This window comes from Zootoca vivipara, chromosome 15 (genome assembly GCF_963506605.1).
Source record: "Zootoca vivipara chromosome 15, rZooViv1.1, whole genome shotgun sequence".
Classification (NCBI taxonomy): domain Eukaryota; kingdom Metazoa; phylum Chordata; class Lepidosauria; order Squamata; family Lacertidae; genus Zootoca; species Zootoca vivipara.
In genome coordinates this window covers 13442384-13462915 of record NC_083290.1, presented here as the reverse complement: position 1 = coordinate 13462915, position 20532 = coordinate 13442384, and the positions used below count along the sequence as shown (strand labels likewise).

The 20532-nt window shown below is 48.2% G+C and overlaps 1 protein-coding gene across 2 annotated transcripts in view; it reads left to right on the top strand.

Moving 5' to 3' along the window:
* Positions 1–9271: 9271 nt before the first annotated feature.
* CAMKK1 (calcium/calmodulin dependent protein kinase kinase 1) overlaps positions 9272–20532 on the top strand; it is a 92931-nt gene continuing 81670 nt past the window's right edge. The window contains exon 1 of one of the 2 annotated variants that reach the window (XM_060268457.1): positions 9272–9434. The gene's annotated coding sequence lies outside the window, so the exon portion shown is untranslated. Of the gene's footprint in view, positions 9488–20532 lie in introns of both variants that reach the window. The other variant, XM_035139790.2, reaches the window with a different exon arrangement.

The following is a 20532-nucleotide window of genomic DNA, read 5'->3' as shown; positions in this document are numbered from 1 at the left end:
AGGACATCCTTATTTTCATTGGAGAGATGTGTAGGGTTGCCAGACTCAATAGAGGACAGGACTTCTGTGCCTTTAATTGTCCTGCTCTCTTCTGAGTCTGGAAACCTTAAAGAGAAACCAGCAGACCCTTTGTTTAATTTCCAAGCAAAGGGTCTGCTGGTTTCTCTTTAAGGTTTCCAGACTCAAAAGAGAGCTGGGCAATTAAAGGCACAGAAGTCCTGTCCACTATTGAGTCTGGTGATGTTGGAGGGGGTGCCTCTATTTTCATCGGAGAAATGTTAGAAGGTATGGGGCCTTGGTTTCCAGACCTCTCACTATCCAGTACCAGAGATTACAATCACCTTACCTGAGTGATAGACATGCCTCAGGATGTGGGAGGCATGCAGTGTAAAGGGTAAAGGGACCCCTGACCATTAGGTCCAGTCGTGACCGACTCTGGGGTTGCGCGCTCATCTCGCATTATTGGCCGAGGGAGCCGGCGTATAGCTTCCAGGTCATGTGGCCAGCATGACAAAGCCGCTTCTGGCAAACCAGAGCAGCACATGGAAACGCCGTTTACCTTCCCGCTGTAGCGGTTCCTATTTATCTCCTTACACTTTGACGTGCTTTCAAACTGCTAGGTTGGCAGGAGCTGGGACCAAGCAACGGGAGCTCACCCCGTCACAGGGATTCAAACCGCCGACCTTCTGATCAGCAAGCCCTAGGCTCAGTCCCCGAGGCATGCAGCGTAAAAGGCCTGACCATCAGGTCCAGTCGTGCCCGACTCTGGGGTTGCGGCGCTCATCTCGCTCTATAGGCCGAGGGAGCCGGCGTTTGTCCGCAGACAGCTTCCGGGTCATGTGGCCAGCATGACAAAGCTGCTTCTGGCGAACCAGAGCAGCGCACGGAAACGCCGTTTACCTTCCCGCCGGAGCGGTCCCTATTTATGTACTAGCACTTTTGACGTGGGCAGGAGCTGGGACCAAGCAACGGGAGCTCACCCCGTCACAGGGATTCAAACCGCCGACCTTCTGATCAGCAAGCCCTAGGCTCAGTGGTTTAACCCACAGCGCCACCTGGGTCCCCGAGGCATGCAGTGTAGCTTTCCTTAAATTTCTCAGGGACGAGAAGGCCGCTAACATCAGGTGAACTGGCTCTACATCAGAGTGTTGCTTTGACAAACAAGAGTGGATATGGTTCCCCTTATTTGTAGCCCCCTTTACCACAACAACATGTTTATTTTGCCTGTTAATGAAACAGGATAGATCAGAAAGGTCAGAAGTAACAAAGTAAGGATAGCTAAAAGCCCATACAAATATCATTCATTCATTCATTTCATTCATTCCTTTCACTTAGTCCCAATTGCAGTATTAAAGCAGGCAGGCAGTTACTGCCCATTCAAAATGAAAAGACATTTTATTATAATCTGCAGCTTCTGTGGCTCTCCCCCCCCCACCCTTTAGGCTCCTGGCTCTGCTTATTATCTCCTTCAGGAATGCAATGCAAGGCAAGGTTATTAAGATGATGTTTTCTCCAGCATAGACTCTGAGATAATGCCACCAAGGGGATAGTATCCTTGGAAATAGAACACAGTAAAAAAAAAGCTCTACCAAACACTGATTACAACACAGCTTTCCTCTGCCTCTCTTTGGAGACTTCCGATCTCTCTGAAATAACAAACAATCTGGGCTATGCCACACCTGTTTTCCCTCCTCAAGAGCATTTGTTGATGTCCTCCTTAAAATGTGGTTCCCAGAGCTGGACACAACTCTGGATGTGGCCTGATCAGCAAAAAAACAGAGCGAAACTACGGTCCTCTTCAGGTGCAGAAGGAGTTTGGTCTTTGGCATCTCCAGGGAGGGCTGGGAGAGAACCCACACCCAACTCCTGGAGAACGACAGCCAGTCTGTGTAGGAAATACTGAGCTGGGTGGAGAGCAGTAAGGCAGCACCCTCTGTTCATGGAAGCTATGAGGGTACCCCGTTCCGCTGCCTCCATCACTCTCCATGAGTTAGTTACAGGTAGGTAGCCGTGTTGGTCTGACGTAGTCAAAACAAAATTTAAAAAATCCTTCCAGTAGCACCTTAGAGACCAACTACGTTTGTCATAGGTATGAGCTTTCGTGTGCATGCACACTTCTTCAGATACAATGAAACAGAAGTCACCAGACCCTTATGTGTAGTCAGAGGGTGGGGAGGGGTGTTACTCAGAAGGGTGGTGGGAATGGGTGATTGGCTGATAGGAGTGGTATCATTATACATGATAAAGCAGGCCATAGCTGCCAAGTTATCCCTTTTTTAAAGGGATTTTCCCTTATGCTTAATAGGCTTCCTCGCGAGAAAAGGGAAAACTTGGCAGCTATGAAGCAGGCATCCCCAAACTGCGGCCCTCCAGATCTTTTGACCTACAACTCCCATGATCCCTAGCTAACAGGACCAGTGCTCAGGGATGATGGGAATTGTAGTCCAAAACATCTGGAGGGCCGAAGTTTGGGGATGCCTGTGATAACGCTTTCTTTAGCACCTCACCCCTTGCTTTTTCCTGCAAGACCAATTGCAACCATTAACAGTCGTTAACAGTCATCAACAGGTTTACCACTCCTATCAGCCAATCACCCATTCCCATCACCCTTCTGAGTAATACCCCTCCCCACCCTCTCACTATACATAAGGGTCTGGTGACTTCTGTTTCAGTGTATCTCCATGAGTTGAAGAAAGACAGACAGGCATATGAAGGAGGGAGCCTCCTAGGAAGGGCTTCAGGAGAAGGATGCAATAGCCTTGCACCCTTCAATCCCAGCCCCTCGAGGGCAAGGCTGGGATGAAAGGGTGCAGGGTGTCATTCTCACACTGCCCTCTCTGGTCCGCTTTGCAATCCCAGCCTCGCAAAGTGCCACAGGGCTGTCTCAGGGAGGGCGGCATGAGCTGCGCTGCCGCCCCCACCGAAAAATGCATCCAGGCCAATCGCCCCGACAGCCCCCTACCATAGCTGCCAAGTCTCCCGTATTCCCCGGGAAACCCCCGTTTTTCCAGCTGTCCCCAGCCGAAAAAAACAGGTTTTTTTTGTTTTCCCCCGGTTTATTCTGGCGTGGTGGCCATTTTGGAACTGGGCGGAGCATGCTCAGAAGCGACTTTTGATGCTGCTTTGCCCAGTTCCAAAATGGCTGCAGCGCGACTTCTGGTGTGGCGGCCATTTTGGAACAGGGCAGAGCAGCATCAAAAGTCGCTTCTGAGCATGCTCCGCCCAGTTCCAAAATGGCGGCAGTGCTACTTCCGGTCTGCTACTTCCGGTCCAGTCCCTTATTTCTCAGGCAGGTATGCCCCCTACACGCTACGCCCCTGACACGATACAGATGTTTATAAAGTTATCCCCAGAAATGGGATAGAAAAAGTGTTTTCTCCCTCTCAAGGCTAGAGGGTGCACGTGTAGAAACTAGCCCATTGTACAAAGGTAAAATGTGCATCTATTGCTTTGCCCAATTTTGTCTCTGCCCCCCCTCCCCCACTGGCATGGGGTTCCTTAGGTTGCAAGGATGGGAATGTGACCCTGAATCAGAAAGAGATTCCCCAGCCTTAAGGGGACCTGATGGCTCTATAAGGAGATGAGACAAATGTTTGGAGGAGGAGGTTTCTATCAAGGATTATTAGACATGCTAGCTAAAACAGAACCCCAAAGTTAAGAGACCGTATACTTCTAAATATCGCTAGGAAGAGAATATTGAGAGAGACAGCTCTTGCCTTCATTTATTCTTTTTCCTTTTAAAAAGGGTTTTTTGTTTGTTTGTTTGTTTGTTTGTTTGTTTTTGGTGCAGAGAAGAACTATTCCAAAGAATATTTGCTCTAAAAAAAGGAAAACTTTGATCAAAATGTAACAGGACCTGTCTTTGGAATTGCTGTTGCAGTATTAGAAATTGGCCAGCAGAGGGGGTGAGAGCACTTGCAATGGAAAAGCCACAGGCAGGTTCTCCCTGTAAAATGAGGAAGACCACCACCACCACCGCTAATACCACTTTCAGGTCTGGAACTTGAACTTTTCTCAAGCCGGAGCTGCAGGCATGGTGCTGAAGAGCACTGAAAACTGCACAGTGGCGATCTCATTTCCACGGAGGCAGAAACGACAAAAAGATTTGGCTGGGATCTTGAGGCTACCTGTTTCAATGGGGTGTATGTGGCGTTGTGATGACGTGAACAGCAAATTATCGGGGGGTTGGACTAGATGACCCTTGAGGTCCCTTCAAACTCTTCAGTTCCAAGATTCTTCATTAGTCTCAGTGTTGCCCTTGTGGAATTCAGCAGGGAGGAGGATGGGGACAAAACTAGAATGAGTCGGCTCTCCCTGTCATTGGCTCTGGCGCCACCTACTGGTGGGCTCCTTGCATTCCGCCCTACCAGCCTCGATGGCCACGAGACACACTGCGGACAAACAGACACACATACACAGCCAGTGTGGGGTAATGGTCAAAGTGTCGGACTTGGATCTGGGAGACAAGGGTTCGAATCCACACTTGGTAATGAAGCTCACTGGGTGACCATGGGAGCCAGTCACTGCCTCTAACCCAGGCATCCCCAAACTGCGGCCCTCCAGATGTTTTGGCCTACAACTCCCATGATCCCTAGCTAAGAGAACCAGTGGTCAGGTATTATGAGAATTGTAGTCCAAAACATCTGGAGGGCCGGAGTTTGGGGATGCCTGCTCTAACCTATTTCACATGGTTGTTGTGCCGCTGTGGTCTAAACCACTGAGCCTCTTGGGCTTGCCGATCAGAAGGTCGGCGGTTCGAATCCCTGCGACGGGGTGAGCTCCCTTAGCTCTGTCCTAGCTCCTGCCAATCTAGCAGTTCGAAAGCACACCAGCGCAAGTAGATAAATAGGTACCACTGCGGTGGGAAGGTAAACGGCGTTTCCGTGCGCTCTGGTTTCTGTCATGGAGTCCCGTTGCGCCAGAAGCGGTTTAGTCATGCTGGCCACATGACCCGGAAAGCTGTCTGTGGACAAATGTCAACTGCCTCGGCCTGAAGCGAGATGAGCGCCACACCTCGTAGTTGCCTTGGACTGGACTTAACCGTCCAAGGGTCCTTTACCTTTTTCACCTGTGGGAATTACAGGATGCTGGAGAGGACCATATACTTTCAGTTCCTCGGAGAAAAAGCTAAATGCAACAGGGCAGCAGTGTTCCTTGGGAGAAGAATTGGAGGCGTTACATTTGTGACCCTGCTTTCATCTGTGAAATGCTGGAGCATCTGCTTTTCTGGTTCAGGCAGCAAAGAGTCTTGGTCTTGGCCGGGCCCTGCTGTTGGGCGTTCTCTATGTGTGTACAAGTGGCCCTGCTGCCACTGTTCTCAAGCTCTTCCCGAATCCCCCGCCCTCTTTTCCTGCTTTGTGTTTGCATTTTCAAGCTCTTCCAGAGGCTTTCCCTGATTCATCTTCTCCAGATGGAACCTCGTCACTTTCCAGATATTTCGTCAGCTAGAAGTGAAAGGCAGCCTGCGAATGAGTCACAAGGCTGCAGAGGGAGGGAGGGGTGCGGAAAATATGAATGAACAGTCTGAGAAAAGACGGCGGCAGCTGGACCGAGTTCTGTTTATGCCTCTGGCACGTTTGGCAGGCAGCTGCGAAGGAAGAGCAACCCTAAAAATACTAAATAATTGCCAGTATCACAGGTGAGCAACCTGCCGCCCAGGCCCCAAATACTGGCAGTTCCTCCCTTCTCTTCTCTTCCTCGCTTTTGCTGCTTTTTGAAATTGCCTCCTGCACACATGCATATATATTCTGTGTAGCTTCAGTTATGCATCACAGAATCATTGAATTGTAGAGTTGGAAGGGACCCCAAGGGTCATCTAGTCCAATCCCCTTCAATGCAGGAATCTCAACCAAAGCATCCATGACGCATAAGCTATCCATCCTCCACTTAAAACCTTCAATGAAAGTTAGTCCACCACCTTCTGAGGGAGTCTGCTCCACTGTTGAACAGACTTACTGCCAGAAAGTTCTTCCTGATGTTTAGTCGGAATTTCCTTTCTTGTAACTTGAAACCATTGATTCAGATTCTACGCTCCGGAGCAGGACTAAACAAGCTTGCTCCATCTTCCATGTGACAGCAGCCCTTGAGATATTTGAAGATGCCTATCGTATCTCCTCCCAGTCTCTTCTTACCCAGGCCAAACATACCCAGCTCCCTCAACTGTTCCTCATAAGGCATGGTTTCTAGACCCTTGATCATCTTTGCCACCTTCCTCTGTACACATCCCAGCTTGTTAATATCCTTCTTAAACTGTGGTGCCCAGAAATGGACCCAGGACTCCAGGTGGGGTCTGACCAAGTCAGAATAGTGGTCCTATTACTTTACTTGATTGGGACCCGATACTTCAGCTGACAGAGCTTAGAACTGCATTAACCTTTTTTGCTGCTGCATCACACTGTTGACTCATGTTAAGGATGAGTCTCTAGATCCTTTTCACATGTACTACGGGCAAGCCAAGTGCCCCACATCCCATATTTGTGCAGCTGGTTATTCCTACCTAAGTGCAGAACTTACATTTCTTCCTACTGGACTTCATTTTGTTGGCTTCTCCAATCTGCTAAGGTCATATTGAACCCTGATTCTGTCTTCTACGGTAATAGTTACCCCTCACTATGTACTAGGGGCTGTACCTGCTGGTGTGAAAGAGAGAGGCAGTGTGGTGTAGGGGTTAGAGTGCTGGAGTAGGAACCGGGAGACCAGGGTTCAAATCCCCACTTGGGGACCACTCACTGCCTCTCAGCCTAACCTAGGGGGAGAACCGTGTGGCCAACCTTGAGCTCCTTAGAGAAAAAAGCTGGGATACGAATGCAATAAACAAACAAACCCACAAAAGGCTTTGGGTTGGGGGGGGGGTGCCTTTGGTCGCTCTGCTCCTGTGGAATCCTGCTTGGCATATTCCCTGCAAAGAGTGCATAGGATCTCTGCCTGGGAGATCACATTTGTGGCTCCTGGGGCGAAATTCCTTTCTCTCCGAGAGGAAACCACGGGAAAGACAATCCGTAAGCAGTCACAGTGAGTGGGGAGAGTTTTCAAGGTTTCCGCTCTAGTGTTGCTCGCTGTGTCTTAATTATGCCATGATAGTCCTAATTACTTTCCCTGGCAAACTCCAATTTCATTTGGCAGAGGCCCTTTTCTGCTGTTAATTGCTCGTTTAATTTTTACAGGTAGCACAAGTTGCATGGGAGGCAGGGGGGAGACCGGCACAGCCCACCCCAAATCCTGAATTGTTAAAATGAGTCAGGTGCCAGGCGATAACTTTCCTTTTTAACCAGGACTTTTGGTTTTAACAATCTCAAGAGCCTTTTAGAGTGGGTGGGGATGTTTTGAGTTGCCCGTGGCAAAAAAAGAGACTAGTAATATTATTGTAGACCCCCCCCCCCGTTTTCACTTTCAATGAAATAAAATAGAATTGGCCTGTCTCTAGTCTGTAAATGAATGAAGCAGCACAGAATATAGAGTCGTAAGATCTTTTTAGACTACAAAGGGGTCTGTAGAGGTCTTCAAGTCAATGTAGCATCTGCAATGCAAGGATTCCCTGATGGACAGCTGCCTAGCCTCTGCTAAGGCTTCACATCATACATTTAGAGTGTGATGATACCACTTTGAACAGTCAAGGCTTCCCTCAAAGGATCCTGGGAACTGTAGTTTGTTGCGGGTGCCGAGAGTTGTTCGGAGACTCCAATTTCCTTCCCAGAGCTACAATTGTTAGAGCGGTTTAACAATCCAGCCCTCTTCACAGGGATCTGTCAGAGGGGAATAGCCATAGTCTTATTCTGTGGTTGTTGCAAATTTATGTAGAAATGTGGAGAGCTGAACTTAAGGTTGGAAAAATGAGAAATCGAAAGAGAAATCAACAAGATTCTGCCTAAGCTACCCCACAAGGTTATTGCGAGGATATACTGGAGAGGGCGTTGGGTGGAAGAAGTTTGCACCTATCATTGAGCTCCTTGGGGAAAAAAGGTGCAATATTTCTAACAGGCTTTTGAGAATTGAAGGTGCTTTTTTAAAATAAAAAATATATTTGTTTTTTGTATTGTTTGATTATGCTTCATTGTTTTAATTCTGTTATCGAGTTTAATTACTTTTCAGAGATTATTGTTTATATGTTTTTAGCTTTTTGTATTTTATCCGTGCCGTCCAAGCTGCCTTGAATCCCTGTTTCGGAAAAAGGTGGGATATTAATAAATATAATAATAATAAAACATGGATCGATTTCAGAGTTTTCCCTGTGCACTACACGTCTCATGAAGATATGCACAGACAATTCCTGCAGATTCACTGCGCAGGAGCAAATACACAGCTTCCAAGCCCAGGCAGGCAACTGTCCATTGGAAACTCAAGGTTGGGGAAATGAGAAATGAGAGAGAAAACAGAATTGGCAGATTCTGACCTACTTCGCAGGGTTGTTGTGAGGTTATCATAATGGAGAGAAGTTTGCACGTCGCCTTGAGCTCCTTGAAGGATAAGGCGGGAAATAAACGTAACAGATAGATTCATGAAATTGCAGAGTTGTAAGGTACCCCACGCAACGCAGGGATCTCATTTAAGGCATTCATGACAGGCGGCCCTCCAACCATTTTGCTTAAAAACGAGCGGAATTAATAACCAGCGCATGAACTGCAGAAATGACCAGCGCACCACCAGGATGAAATGCACAGCCTTCACTGCACAACAGCAAAACAAAAATAAATACATACATACATGTGAAACTCAGAACACAAGAATATCGTCGAAAAGTGCATTTATTTCAGCAATGCAACTTACGGTAAAAGGTGAAACCGATATATGAGGTAGATGCATGACATGCAAAGCAAGATATGTCAATCCTTTATTTGTTGTAATTGTAATTATTTGTCGTTAGGCGGGTCAACTATAAATGGAATGTAATAAATGAAATGTAATAGCGATGTTTATTTTTGTATTATTGTAACTATTTGTTTTATTACTGTGGAATTTCCAAAAGAAAGCATTTGTAAAAATAAAAAAATAATAAGTTGCATTACTGAAATAAATGCACCTTTCGACGATATTCTAATTTCCCGAGTTTCACCTGTACGTACCGTACGTAGCTTGCAAGCCCGGGCAGGCAGCAGCAACCTGTTCGCCCGCAGAACGCCGGGCAGCCGATGGAGAATTAGGCTCTCTCCGCCGCCCAATGGCGAGGCGCGCGGCGGGCCAGCCAATTATACGGGCCAATGAGGTGCCGAGGGGTCCGCCTGCCAATCGCGCCGCCTGTCACAAAGCCAACCCGCGAGAAGGCGGAGGAGGAAGAAGCAGCGTCCGCGCAGCGCGGCGCCGGGTTTGGTACGGGGCTGCGGATTGGAGGCTCTCCGGATTACTTTGTTTCGGGGCTCCGCGCTGGAATTGCCAGCGAGCAGAAGCCGGAGAGAGATCGGCTGGAAGGGAGCCGCCTCCTTGGGAAGGAACCTGAGCAGGTGAACGAGTGCAGCTCAGAGAGAGGGAGATCGAGAGAGATCCAGCTGGAGAGGTTAGCGCCTTTGCATTTTCTGTTTCTCCAACCACAGCCGGGGCGCGGGGTCGTGATCCAGATCCGTGCAACAGCTGGAGGGGTTTGATATCGGTGGGGAAATGCTGGTGAATTGGCACCTCTCTGGGAGCCCGTGGCTTTGGGCGGTGCAAAGCGCCCTTTTCCTCTGCACGCCCCCCCTCTTCCAAAAGGGCCATTGTGTCTGATGTGTGGGTCGTGTCACGTCTGTGGGGCGGTGAGGGGTGACAGCTGGTTGACACCCCCGAACCAGATGGGTTTGGCAGCGCAGGGCTCTGAGCTGTGGATGTGCGGAGGAAGGGGAGGGTGCCTCTGAGCATGTGCGGAGTGCCGCCCCCACCAGCGAGTGGAATGTGGGATTTGACCAGACAAGATAAGGAGACGGGTGGAGGGGTGCGTGTTTCCCAAGCAAAAGGGGGAGATGAATGGGGGTCCTCTCTCTCGACCTCTCTGGGGTTTCTGGTGAGGACCGGTAGCTTTTGACTGTGCTCTTTATCCTTTTGAAATGTCCATTGTGTGCAACGTGTGGCTTATGTCTTTGGAGGTGAGGAGATGCAACACCCCCCCAAAAGAAAACCCCACAACAACAACAAATGAGGTTTTTGCGGCACAGGGCTTTGGAAGTGTGAAAGAAGAAAATAGTGCTTTCTGAGCATGTGTGGAGTGTCACCATCAATTGAAGTGGTGCTTTCGGCCACACACAAGGCTAAGATTTGGAGATGGAGCTTCCCGAGCGAAATAATGTATCTGGACAGTGCTTCTAGGCAGGCTTGAACCCCCAGTGTTTGGGGGGTCAGAGGAGGAGGAGGAGGAGAAAAGGTATTGCTACTGATTGAATTTCCTAACGTGAGAGATTCAAGGGCATAGCTCAAGTCTTTGCTCCGGAATCGTGTCTAAGCCAGGGGTGGAAACCTGTCGCCCTCCAGATGTTAGGATCACTGTGCAGCTCCATCAGGCCGGACTAGCATGACCAATGGTCAGAGATGGCGGTAGCATTTAGGGGATACCCTGTGGGCTTCCCTTGGCCTACTCTGACTGGCAGCAGCCCTGTAGGGTTTCAGGCAGGGGACATTCCCAGCCCTTTCTGGAGATGCCATTGGGGATTTCTCCATGCAGAGCAGGGATTCCGTCCCTGAGCTCTTCCCTTAAAAACAGAGCGAGGTTCTGGTCCTCATGATTCTAAGCACAGGGCAGGTTTAAATAATAACATAGCAAGCTCCCTTATACTGAGCCCACAGGGACCCATCTGGCTCAGTATTGCCTACACATTTATCAGCTGCTTTCCGGGGTTTCATGTTCCCATTGCCACCAGGAGCTGCCAGGGATTGAACCTGGGACCTTCTGCATGCATGGCGGGTGCTGAGCTGCAGCCAGCGTGGCAGGGATTTGGGGACTTAGCATCGTAGTATCACAGAATGGTAGAGTTGGAAGGGACCACCAGGGTCATCTAGTCTAACCCCCTGCAAGGCAGGAATCGTTTGGCCCCAAATGGGTCTTGAACCCACAACCCTGACATCAAATCTCAAGCTCTGCCCACAGAGCTTCTGGAGGGCCCCAGCTTTCCCACATTCAGGTGTGGGAAGGGACAGAGAGAAAAAGGGCATGGCACATCTTTATTTTTTGCAGGGGTGGGGCAGTCTTAGAGTTCCTGTCTTCCAGCCTTGGACAAGGGAAGGGCTTTAGCTCAGTTTCAGAGCACCTGCCTTGCATGCAGAAGTTCCTGGGTTCAATCCCCGGCATCTTCAGGTAGGGCTGAGTATGTCCCTTGTCCGAAACCTTGCAGAGCTGCTTCTGGTCAGGGTCAACAGCGGTCAGCACAAGGCAGCTTCCTGTGCTACAATCAGCCCTTTTATTCAGAACAAGACCCACAGCTCAGCTGCAGAGCATCCCCAGGTTCAATCCTTAGTGGCACCTCCTGAAACCCTGCAGAGCTGCTGCCAGTCACTGTAGAATCATAGAACTGTAGAGTTGGAAGGGACCACGTGGGTCATCTAGTCCAGCCCAATGTGGGATTCGAACCCACGACACTGAGGCTAAAGGTCTCATGCTCTACTGACTGAGCTATTTCTAGGAATAGTAGACAATCCTGAGCTGGGTAAATCAATGAAACAGCTTGCTACGTGGAGCAGCCCCTGAGCTTTTGTTTTCCAAAACTCCTTGTCAGATACCAACCTCAGTTGTTAAAAGACGAGGTAGAGCTTAGAGATGGGACTCCAGTAAAGAGTTTGGAAGGGAGAGTGTCCTTGGGACACCTTAAGGGTCAGAAAAATGAATTGTGGCATAAGCGGTAGAGTCAGTTTCTGGAAAGGAATTCTGTGGTCCATGCAATCTCACAGTGTAATGATACATTTCTGGAAACTACAGGACAGGAGAGTGATTCCTGCATTGCAGGGGGCTGGATTAGATGACCCTTGGGTTCCTTCCAACTCTATGATTCCATGATCTTATAATAAGGCTGCCTTCCGATAGCTACTTATCTGGGAGTAAATTCCATTGAACTCGATGGGACTTCCGAACAGGCAAGGCTTAAGATTGCGTTGCTGAATCTCTAAAGTCTTTGATGTGTTGGTTAAGGGACCTGTGTCCCTCCAGATGTTGCTGGACTCGCAATGTGGCCAAATAGTCAGGGATGGCAGAAGTCCCTCGAAAACCTGGAGTGCTCTAGTATCCCCACCCACGCCTCAAGGGGCCTCAAGACTCATCTCTGTGTATTTGCTGTAACGAGCTAACATGGCTACCTTTATTTGGCCAGTCTGCTAGTCTGGCCTACCTCGCAGGGGTCTTGTGAGGCTCAGTCTGTGATCCTTGGTGGATAGGTGGTGGTAGTGATGATGACTTTTCATTTAAGTACCCCTCTCTCTTCATTTTTTTAAAAAAATCACAGGGCAGTTTGTGGAACGGAACAGCCCAGAATGAGGTGGCGTGAGATACGATTGCAATAAACAATAATTAAAGCCCATGCACTAATTAAGCCCTGCTGAGCTGTCAACTTGGTTAATTGTCAGTCTTGACTCTCCAGGTTTTCTATCAAGAGTGTCTCCCTTCTTCTTCTTCTTCTTCTTCTTCTTCTTCTTCTTCTTCTTCTTCTTCTTCTTCTTCTTCTTCTTCTTCTTCTTCTTCTTCTTCTTCCTCTTTAAAAAAAGCTTGTTCCGTTTCCCCCTTTTTTGGAGGCAATGGAAAAATACCACCTCCATCCAGGATGAACCAGTAAGTCGCTTTGCTGTCGCCATACACGCAACACACACCCCTCCTCGGCCTTTGGATCCATATTGATCAGCTAAGTAGGGGTGTGTGTGTGTGTTGTTGCAATGATGTCTGGTAGGGCGAAAATCAGGGAGCCCTACAGTAGGGGGTGCCCAAGCCAACAATAGGCAAAGCCAGCTAACTCCAGCTTTGCCCTCCTCCTTGCCCCTGCTGAGTTCTACAAGGGATGACATTGGAGGTGTTTAAGCATAGGTTGGACGGTCCGGACCGTCTGTCAGGGATTATTTAGCTGCTGTTTCTGCATTGCAGAGGGTTGGACTAGATGGCCCTTGGAGGACCCGTCCAGCTCTGCTTTCCAGTGATTCTAAGGAGGAGGAAGCTGACAGGCAGGGCATCATCCGGGCTGGTTGTAGGCAACTGGTTGGGGGCAGACAGGGATTATTGAGCAGTGGCCCGTTAGCCGCAAAGGACCACCCACAACTGGACTATTGCTGTCTCTCCTTGAACAGGAGCCTCTGTTTGACGATGGGGGAGAAAGAGCAGCTTGCATTCCCATTTGCCCGCTTCAGTGCTGGGCCTGCTTCAATTTCTATCTTTCTTGCTGCCAATCCAAAATTGGAGGATTCATCTTGGGTGCGGGCAGAGAGAGTGGCAGAAAAACCAGGGTTTGGCCGTCCTCGTCGCACTAAGGTTTCACAAGCCCCCTAACCTGCTCCTCTGGTTTCTGGAAGTGAAAAAGGCATCTTACTGAGACCACCACACTTTTGCAGCCCTTTGGTCTGCGAACCTGGGTGGGCAGCCGAATGTGGGAGAGCACCCTTTTGCTCAGTCATGCATCTTCTCCAGCTTGCAGATGGTTTTGTTTTTGGTGGTTGGGTTGGGGAAATCTTCTCTCTCTTCATTCTTCCCTCCTACCCATTCCTCCTCTCTAGACAGCACCTTCTGGAGATGATCCCAAGGTCTCCTTTATATGTGTATGTACCAAAGTGGCATGATAACTCCTAGCTGCCTCGAGTCTTGTGTTTGTGTGTGAAACTTCAAAGGGTACCTTCTATTTTTGATGCTTTCCCCGTACTCCAGAATGGATCGGGGATGCTCATTGCACGTCGTAGGTGTCCTTCATGATTTTTATTTTTTAAACTGCTGTAGCTTTTCAGCTCTCCTGAGATAGTATGTGCTTTTGTTTTTGAATGCTGAATTGGCAAGGCTCCTGAGTTTTCCACCTGCTCCCTGTTTCCTCCATAAACTGGTTTATCCAGGTTAGCAGAACAAAAAACAGGAGTGTGGGGCTTGATGGCAAAGTCGCAAATAAATGCCCCCATCCCCGTTTCTTTCTCTCTCTCTCTCTCTCTCTCTCTCTCTTTGAATTGTTCAGTGCTTAAGAACCAGGAAAGGCCTCATGATATTCCCCGCTGTCTTCTGTGGGGTTTAACACTACTGATTTCATTGTGGTTTCTACCATCTGGTGCAAGAGCTCGTGTGGCTTACCTAACACCCGGCTTACCCAAACTTGTGGTGGCCACAAAAATGCTTCTGTTTAGCCCTGCAGAAAGGGAAAACACTTTCCCTTAAGAAGATTTTAAAAAGGCCTGGTGGATCAGGCCAGTGGCCCATCTTGTCCAGGACTCGAACACAAGAGAACTCTTCGCTCCTGTAGTTCCAAGCAACGGGTATTCAGAAGCATTGCTGCCTCTGCCTGTGGAGGTAGAGCATAACCATCACGCCACGTAACCATCAATATATAATAGCCTTCCCTTCCGTGAATTTGTCCAGTCCTCTTTTAAAAACCATCAGGGTTTGTATCTGTCACTGCCTCCTGTGGCAGGGAGTTCCATAGTTTAACTGTGCTGTCCTTTTTAAAAAAACTTGTCCTGAATCTTCTATCATTGAAATGTCCACAAGTTCTGGTGTTATAAGAGAAGGGAGAAAAACCTTTCTCTATCCACTTTCTCCATGCTGCGCATGATTTTATAAACGTCTATCATGTCACCTTTGAAGTCCCCAAACGCTGCCACCTTTCCTTGTAGGAGAGTCAATCTTCTATCTACCCCATTGAACATTTGGGTCGCCCTTTTCGCCTTCGGACAGCCCTGTTTTTCCCCAATTTTTAAAGAAGTTTTGTTTGCCTCTGGTGCATGGATGAACTGGCTGAGAAGCTCACCCTGGTGCTCTTAAATGAGTCACTGTTCTGGGTGTGCCTCTGGGTTTGGAAACGGGCAAGCTCAGACCAGTGACTCATCTAGCAGGCAGCCTCACTTGCGATTCTCTAGACCTGTGGTTCTAAAACTTCTTTTTCTGTTGCTGAGGATCTTTGAGAAACACTTAGTGGACTTTTTTAGTTTGTCCCTTTATCACTGACATCTCCCTCAAAGCAGCACTGAATTATGAAATCACAGGCCCTAGGCAGAAAACAGCATTTTTAACAGATACATTTTAAAGGGGGAAATGGCACGCGTTCTGTGTTTCTGAAAACTGTAGGCACCAGGCCAGAACCTTGTTAGTCTGTTCGGTAATCCAGCTCCGGTCAAAATGACCTCTTTCTCCATTGGCAAAAAAATACAGTCATACCTCGGTTTAAGTACGCTTCGGTTTGAGTACTTTCAGTTTAAGTACTCAGCGGACCCGTCTGGAACGGATTAATCCACTTTCCATTATTTTCAATGAGAAAGTTCGCTTCAGGTTAAGTACACTTCAGTTTAAGTACTCCACGGGCCGTCTGGAACGGATTAATCCACTTTCCATTACTTTCAATGGGAAAGTTCGCTTCCAGTTAAGTACGCTTCAGGTTAAGTACAGACTTCCGGAACCAATTGTGTACTTAAACCGAGGTACCACTGTAAAATAGAAAGAGAAGATCAAATTAAGATATCCTTCATTTCTCTGCAAACTTTTTGCAGGTTGTCTGAATCGAGGGTGCAAACCACTGGTTGGCCACAGACCACACAGTGTGGAAAACCTCTGTTCCTTATATATTTATATCCTGCCTCGGGGTAGCATGATTCTGTTCTTCCCGTTTTTAATCACAACAGCCCTGTGAGGTAGGTTTAGCTGAGAAAGAGAGAGCTTCATTTTGTAATTTCAGTTTATAACACTTACAGCACTGTGTGGATAAAGTAGAGAGAGAGAGAGAGAGAGAGAGAGGAGAGTTTTTCTCCCTTTTTTTGTAATGCTAGAACTGAGAAGCTGGACGTCTAAGGGTTCATCTCTGGCTGTGAATGACTGGTGAGAGTTGAAATCCAACAGCACAGAGGGCGCCTGGTTTGTGAAGACTGCAGACCATGCCGATTCTCTAATTTGGGAGTAGCCAAGGTGGTGTATTTGTGATGCTGTTGGATGACAGCCCCCATCACGCCTGAGACAAACTCTCCACGTCGCTGGGAGTCCCTTCTGTGACTGGGGTAAAAGCTGCAAAGCTCTTGGCCTTGTAAAGTCTGGAGAGGTGGCTGGGCTCCTTGCGATGTCTCCGTTGTCTCGGAATAAACAGCAAATTGCAAGAACTCGGGCCAGGAGGAAGATGAATTTCAAGTAAATCTCCAAAAGGTTTTATTTATGTAATGATGAATTCAAATAGGAATCAATTCCAGTATGATAGGCAAATAAAAATAAATTCCAGTGAGGCAAACACACTTGGTACACTCTGACCATTAAAACATTGCTGATGAAGAATTGTCAAAACAGGGCCTTGTCCTGGGATTTTTTCACTGGAATTTATTTCTTTTTGCCTCACTATCATCCTGGAATTGATTCCTATTTGAATTCATCATTACATAAATAAAACCTTTTGAAGATTTACTTGAAGTTCATCTTCCTCCTGGCCCGAGTTCTTGCAATTTACTGTTTATTTCTGGACTTCAAGAACTCCAATTTCCATTGTCTCAGGGACAAAGGTGGTAGCCCTGTCTCCTATAGCCTTCCTGGAGCAGAAGGGCTGTGTGCAGGATGAATGCAGCGGGTTTTCTCATGCTGAGGAAGTGTCGGGGAGCTCTGGCAATTTTCCAGCTGCCTCTCCCTGCTCTCTCTCTCTCTCTCTCTCTCTCTCTCTCTGTGTGTGTGTGTGTGTGTGTGTGTGTGTGTAATGGGGAATTGGCATTTAAAAAAAACAAGAGGCTTTCTGGCTGGTGCGTGAAACTGGGAAATGGTATCATATCTCTCGCTAATTCAGAACATGAAGTAAATTGTCTCTGTGTTCCGATGAGTTGTTCTGGAACATCAGAAGAAGCTGAAATTGGAAGCAGTAAATCGTCCACACTGCATGTGTGCAGGATTTAAGGATGGGCGAATCTCTCTCCGTTTTGGTTTCTCTCATTTATTTATCATTTCATTTCTCCCCCCCTATCCCTAACTGGATTTCTCTTCCTGTTTGCTGGGGATTTTGCAGGGACAGGCTTCGGCCACATCCACATGCCGTACATTTAAAGCACAACGATATCCCTCTAAAACATGGGGTAAAAAGGTAAAGGGACCCCTGACCATTAGGTCCAGTCGTGACCGACTCTGGGGTTGCGCGCTCATCTCGCATTATTGGCCGAGGGAGCCGGCGTATAGCTTCCAGGTCATGTGGCCAGCATGACAAAGCCGCTTCTGGCAAACCAGAGCAGCACATGGAAATGCCGTTTACCTTCCCGCTGTAGCGGTTCCTATTTATCTACTTGCATTTTGACGTGCTTTTGAACTGCTAGGTTGGCAGGAGCTGGGACCAAGCAACGGGAGCTCACCCCGTCACAGGGATTCGAACCGCCGACCTTCTGATCAGCAAGCCCTAGGCTCAGTGGTTTAACCCACAGCGCCACGGGTAGTCAACCTTTTTATACCTACCGCCCACTAATGCATATTTCTTGATGGTTAAAATTTCCTTACCGCCCACCAGTGCTCGATGGAAGGAGGATTCAGCTTGTGCTGTAGAACCCCCTACAGCCCACCTAGAATCCTGACACGCCCACTAGTGGGTGGTAGGGACCAGGTTGACAACCCCTGCTCTAAACTGTCATGGCTTCCCTCAAAGACTCCTGGGAGCTGTTGTTTCTCAAGGGTGCTGAAAGTTGTGAGGAGACCCGCCTTCCTCTTCCAGGGGAACAGTTCCCAGAATGGATTGACAACTCTGTTTTTGCATCCAGAATTTTCAACTCCTGGCAAGTCCAGATAAGGCCAGGAAAGGGTCCTTTCTGAAACATCAGAAAACTGCTGCTAATCTGTCACGGACTGTTTGGACACGGAGGAATGGTGAAGACTGGGGTGAGGTGGTGTCAGAAACTCAGGAGGTAACAGGCCTTGGTGAGCTGGGAGAGTCTATGGAAGAGAGAAGTCCAGAATTGTGGGGAACTGGTTGTCCCCTTCTACAAAACTAATACCTCTAGTGAAAGCAAATTCAAGTAGCTTCTGAGTGGTTTTTAAGAGAGGTCTCCTCTTCCTCATGTCTACTTTCGTAGAATCATAGAGTTGGAAGAGACCACAAGGGCCATCCAGTCCAACCCCCTGCCAAGCAGGAAACACCATCAAAGCATTCTTGACCTATGGCTGTCAAGCCTCCGCTTAAAGACCTCCAAAGAAGGAGACTCCACCACACTTATTGGCAGCAAATTCCACTGCCGAACAGCTCTTACTGTCAGGAAGTTCTTTCTAATGTTTAGGTGGAATCTTCTTTCTTGCAGTTTGACTCCATTGCTCCGTGTCCGCTTCTCTGGAGCAGCAGAAAACAACCTTTCACCCTCCTCTATATGACATCCTTTAATATAGTTGAACATGGCTATCATATCGCCCCTTAACCTTCTCTTCTCCAAGCTAAACATACCCAGCTCCCTAAGCCGTTCCTCATAAGGCATTGTTTCCAGGCCTTTGACCGTTTTGGTTGCCCTCTTCTGGACACGTTCCAGCTTGTCAGTAATCTTCTTGAACTGTGGTGCCCAGAACTGGACACAGTACTCCAGGTACTGCCCAGAGCAGAATACAGTGGTATTCTGACTTTATAAACCGGAGTGCATCCGTTCGGTATGCAGCTGGCCAGGCATGAGGAGCCTACAAAATGACAAATGGCCTTTATCTACCTGGTGCAGCTTCCTAATGTGCTTACCAGACAAGGAGAGATGTCTCTGCTGTGGCCTGGCTGGCCTTCTTGCTCCCGGCTTGGCTGCATATTACCACCGGCTCCCGACTGCAACACTGCAGATCTCCTGTTAGCATTGCAAATGGATCTTTCGGAAGCATTTCAGGAAGAGAGACGTTTTCCCCACTGCCCCTCTGGGCGGAAAATTGAGGGAGAAATTTCACTACGGTAATTGGATTTCTGTCTGGCCTGCCTTGAATATTTTACTGACATGCTTGCAATGGGTGGAATGCGACTAAATTTTACTCAGAGTAGACCCATTAAGAGTAATGGACTTGCTAAGTTAGGCCTGCATGCGGAACAGAGCTGCTCTTACAACCATTAAAGAGCAGCTCCGGGAAGTTAAAAACAGGATCAGAATACCTCGCAGGCCTGAACAAAAGTTAATGGAAACATTCTTCACATGGTGCTAAGAAAAGATAACGATGTCGGCACCAAAGGGACCTCTCTGGAGAGGAAGTTCCAGAAATGGGGTGCTACCACTGAAAAGGCCCTGTCTTGGATTACCAGGGTCAGGAGTGGGCAGGCTTTTCAGGATTGAGGGCCACATTGCCTTAGGGGAAGGCGGTCAGGGGCCACATGCGGGTGGCAGTGCTTGGAGCCAAAGCAAAAGATGGGTGAGACGCCCATTCTCTATCGCTCTCTTCCTTTTATCCACCCATGGAAGATGGAGCAAGCTTGTTTCCCGTTGCTCCGAAGGGTAGGACCCAAACCAGTGGATTCAATGACAAAGGATATTCTGTCTAAACACCAGGAAGAGCTTTCTGAGGTAAGAGCTTTTTGACAATGGAATAGATTACCTGGGAAGGTTGTGCCTCTCCTTCATTGGAGGTTGTTAAGCAGAGTTCGGATGGCCATCTGTCATGGATGCTTTAGCTCAGGGGTCAGCAACCTTTTTCAGCCGTGGGCCGGTCCACCATCCCTCAGACCACGTGGTGGGCCAGACTACAGTATATTTTGGGGAGGGAAATGAACAAATTCCTATGCCCCACAAATAACCCAGAGATGCATTTTAAATACGGTAAAAGCACACATTCTACTCATGAAAAAAAACAACTAGGCAGGCCATACAAATAACCCAGAGATGCATTTTAAAGAAAAGGACACATTCTACTGATGTAAAAACACACTGATCCCCGGACCGTCCGTGGGCTGGATTGAAAAGGCTATTGGGCCGCATCCGGCCCATGGGCCTGATGTTGTCTACCCCTGCTTTAGCTGGGGTTACTGTATTGCAGGGGGCTGGACTAGATGACTCTTTGGGTTCCTTCCAACTCTACAATTCATAGAATTCACTGAGGCAGTGTTAGAAACTCAGATATACAAGCTAGGCACCAGGGTTACAGTTGCCAAAACAGAATGCCTCGTTGCAGTTTTGGGGCCAGACAGCTTGAAAGTCATGTTTTCCAATCTCATTTTTTTGGTTCCTGAAATTCATTCTGATTGTGCAGATAAAATATGACAGAATTCTACAGGATGTGTTGCTAGTGTGTGTGAAAACAGTCAAGATCCAACGATCCCCAGGCACGCATCTCCAGATGGTGGAGACGTAAGATGCCATGGTGGTGCCCGGGCATCTTCACTTGGCCGCACGTGGCCAGTAGTCAGGTGCAAAATGCGCCTGGTCCCTGGTGAATTCTGAACGCTGCCTTGAGGATCAACCCCCTGCAATGCAGGAATATGCAGCTGTCCCACACAAACATTGACCCAGCAACTTTCTCAT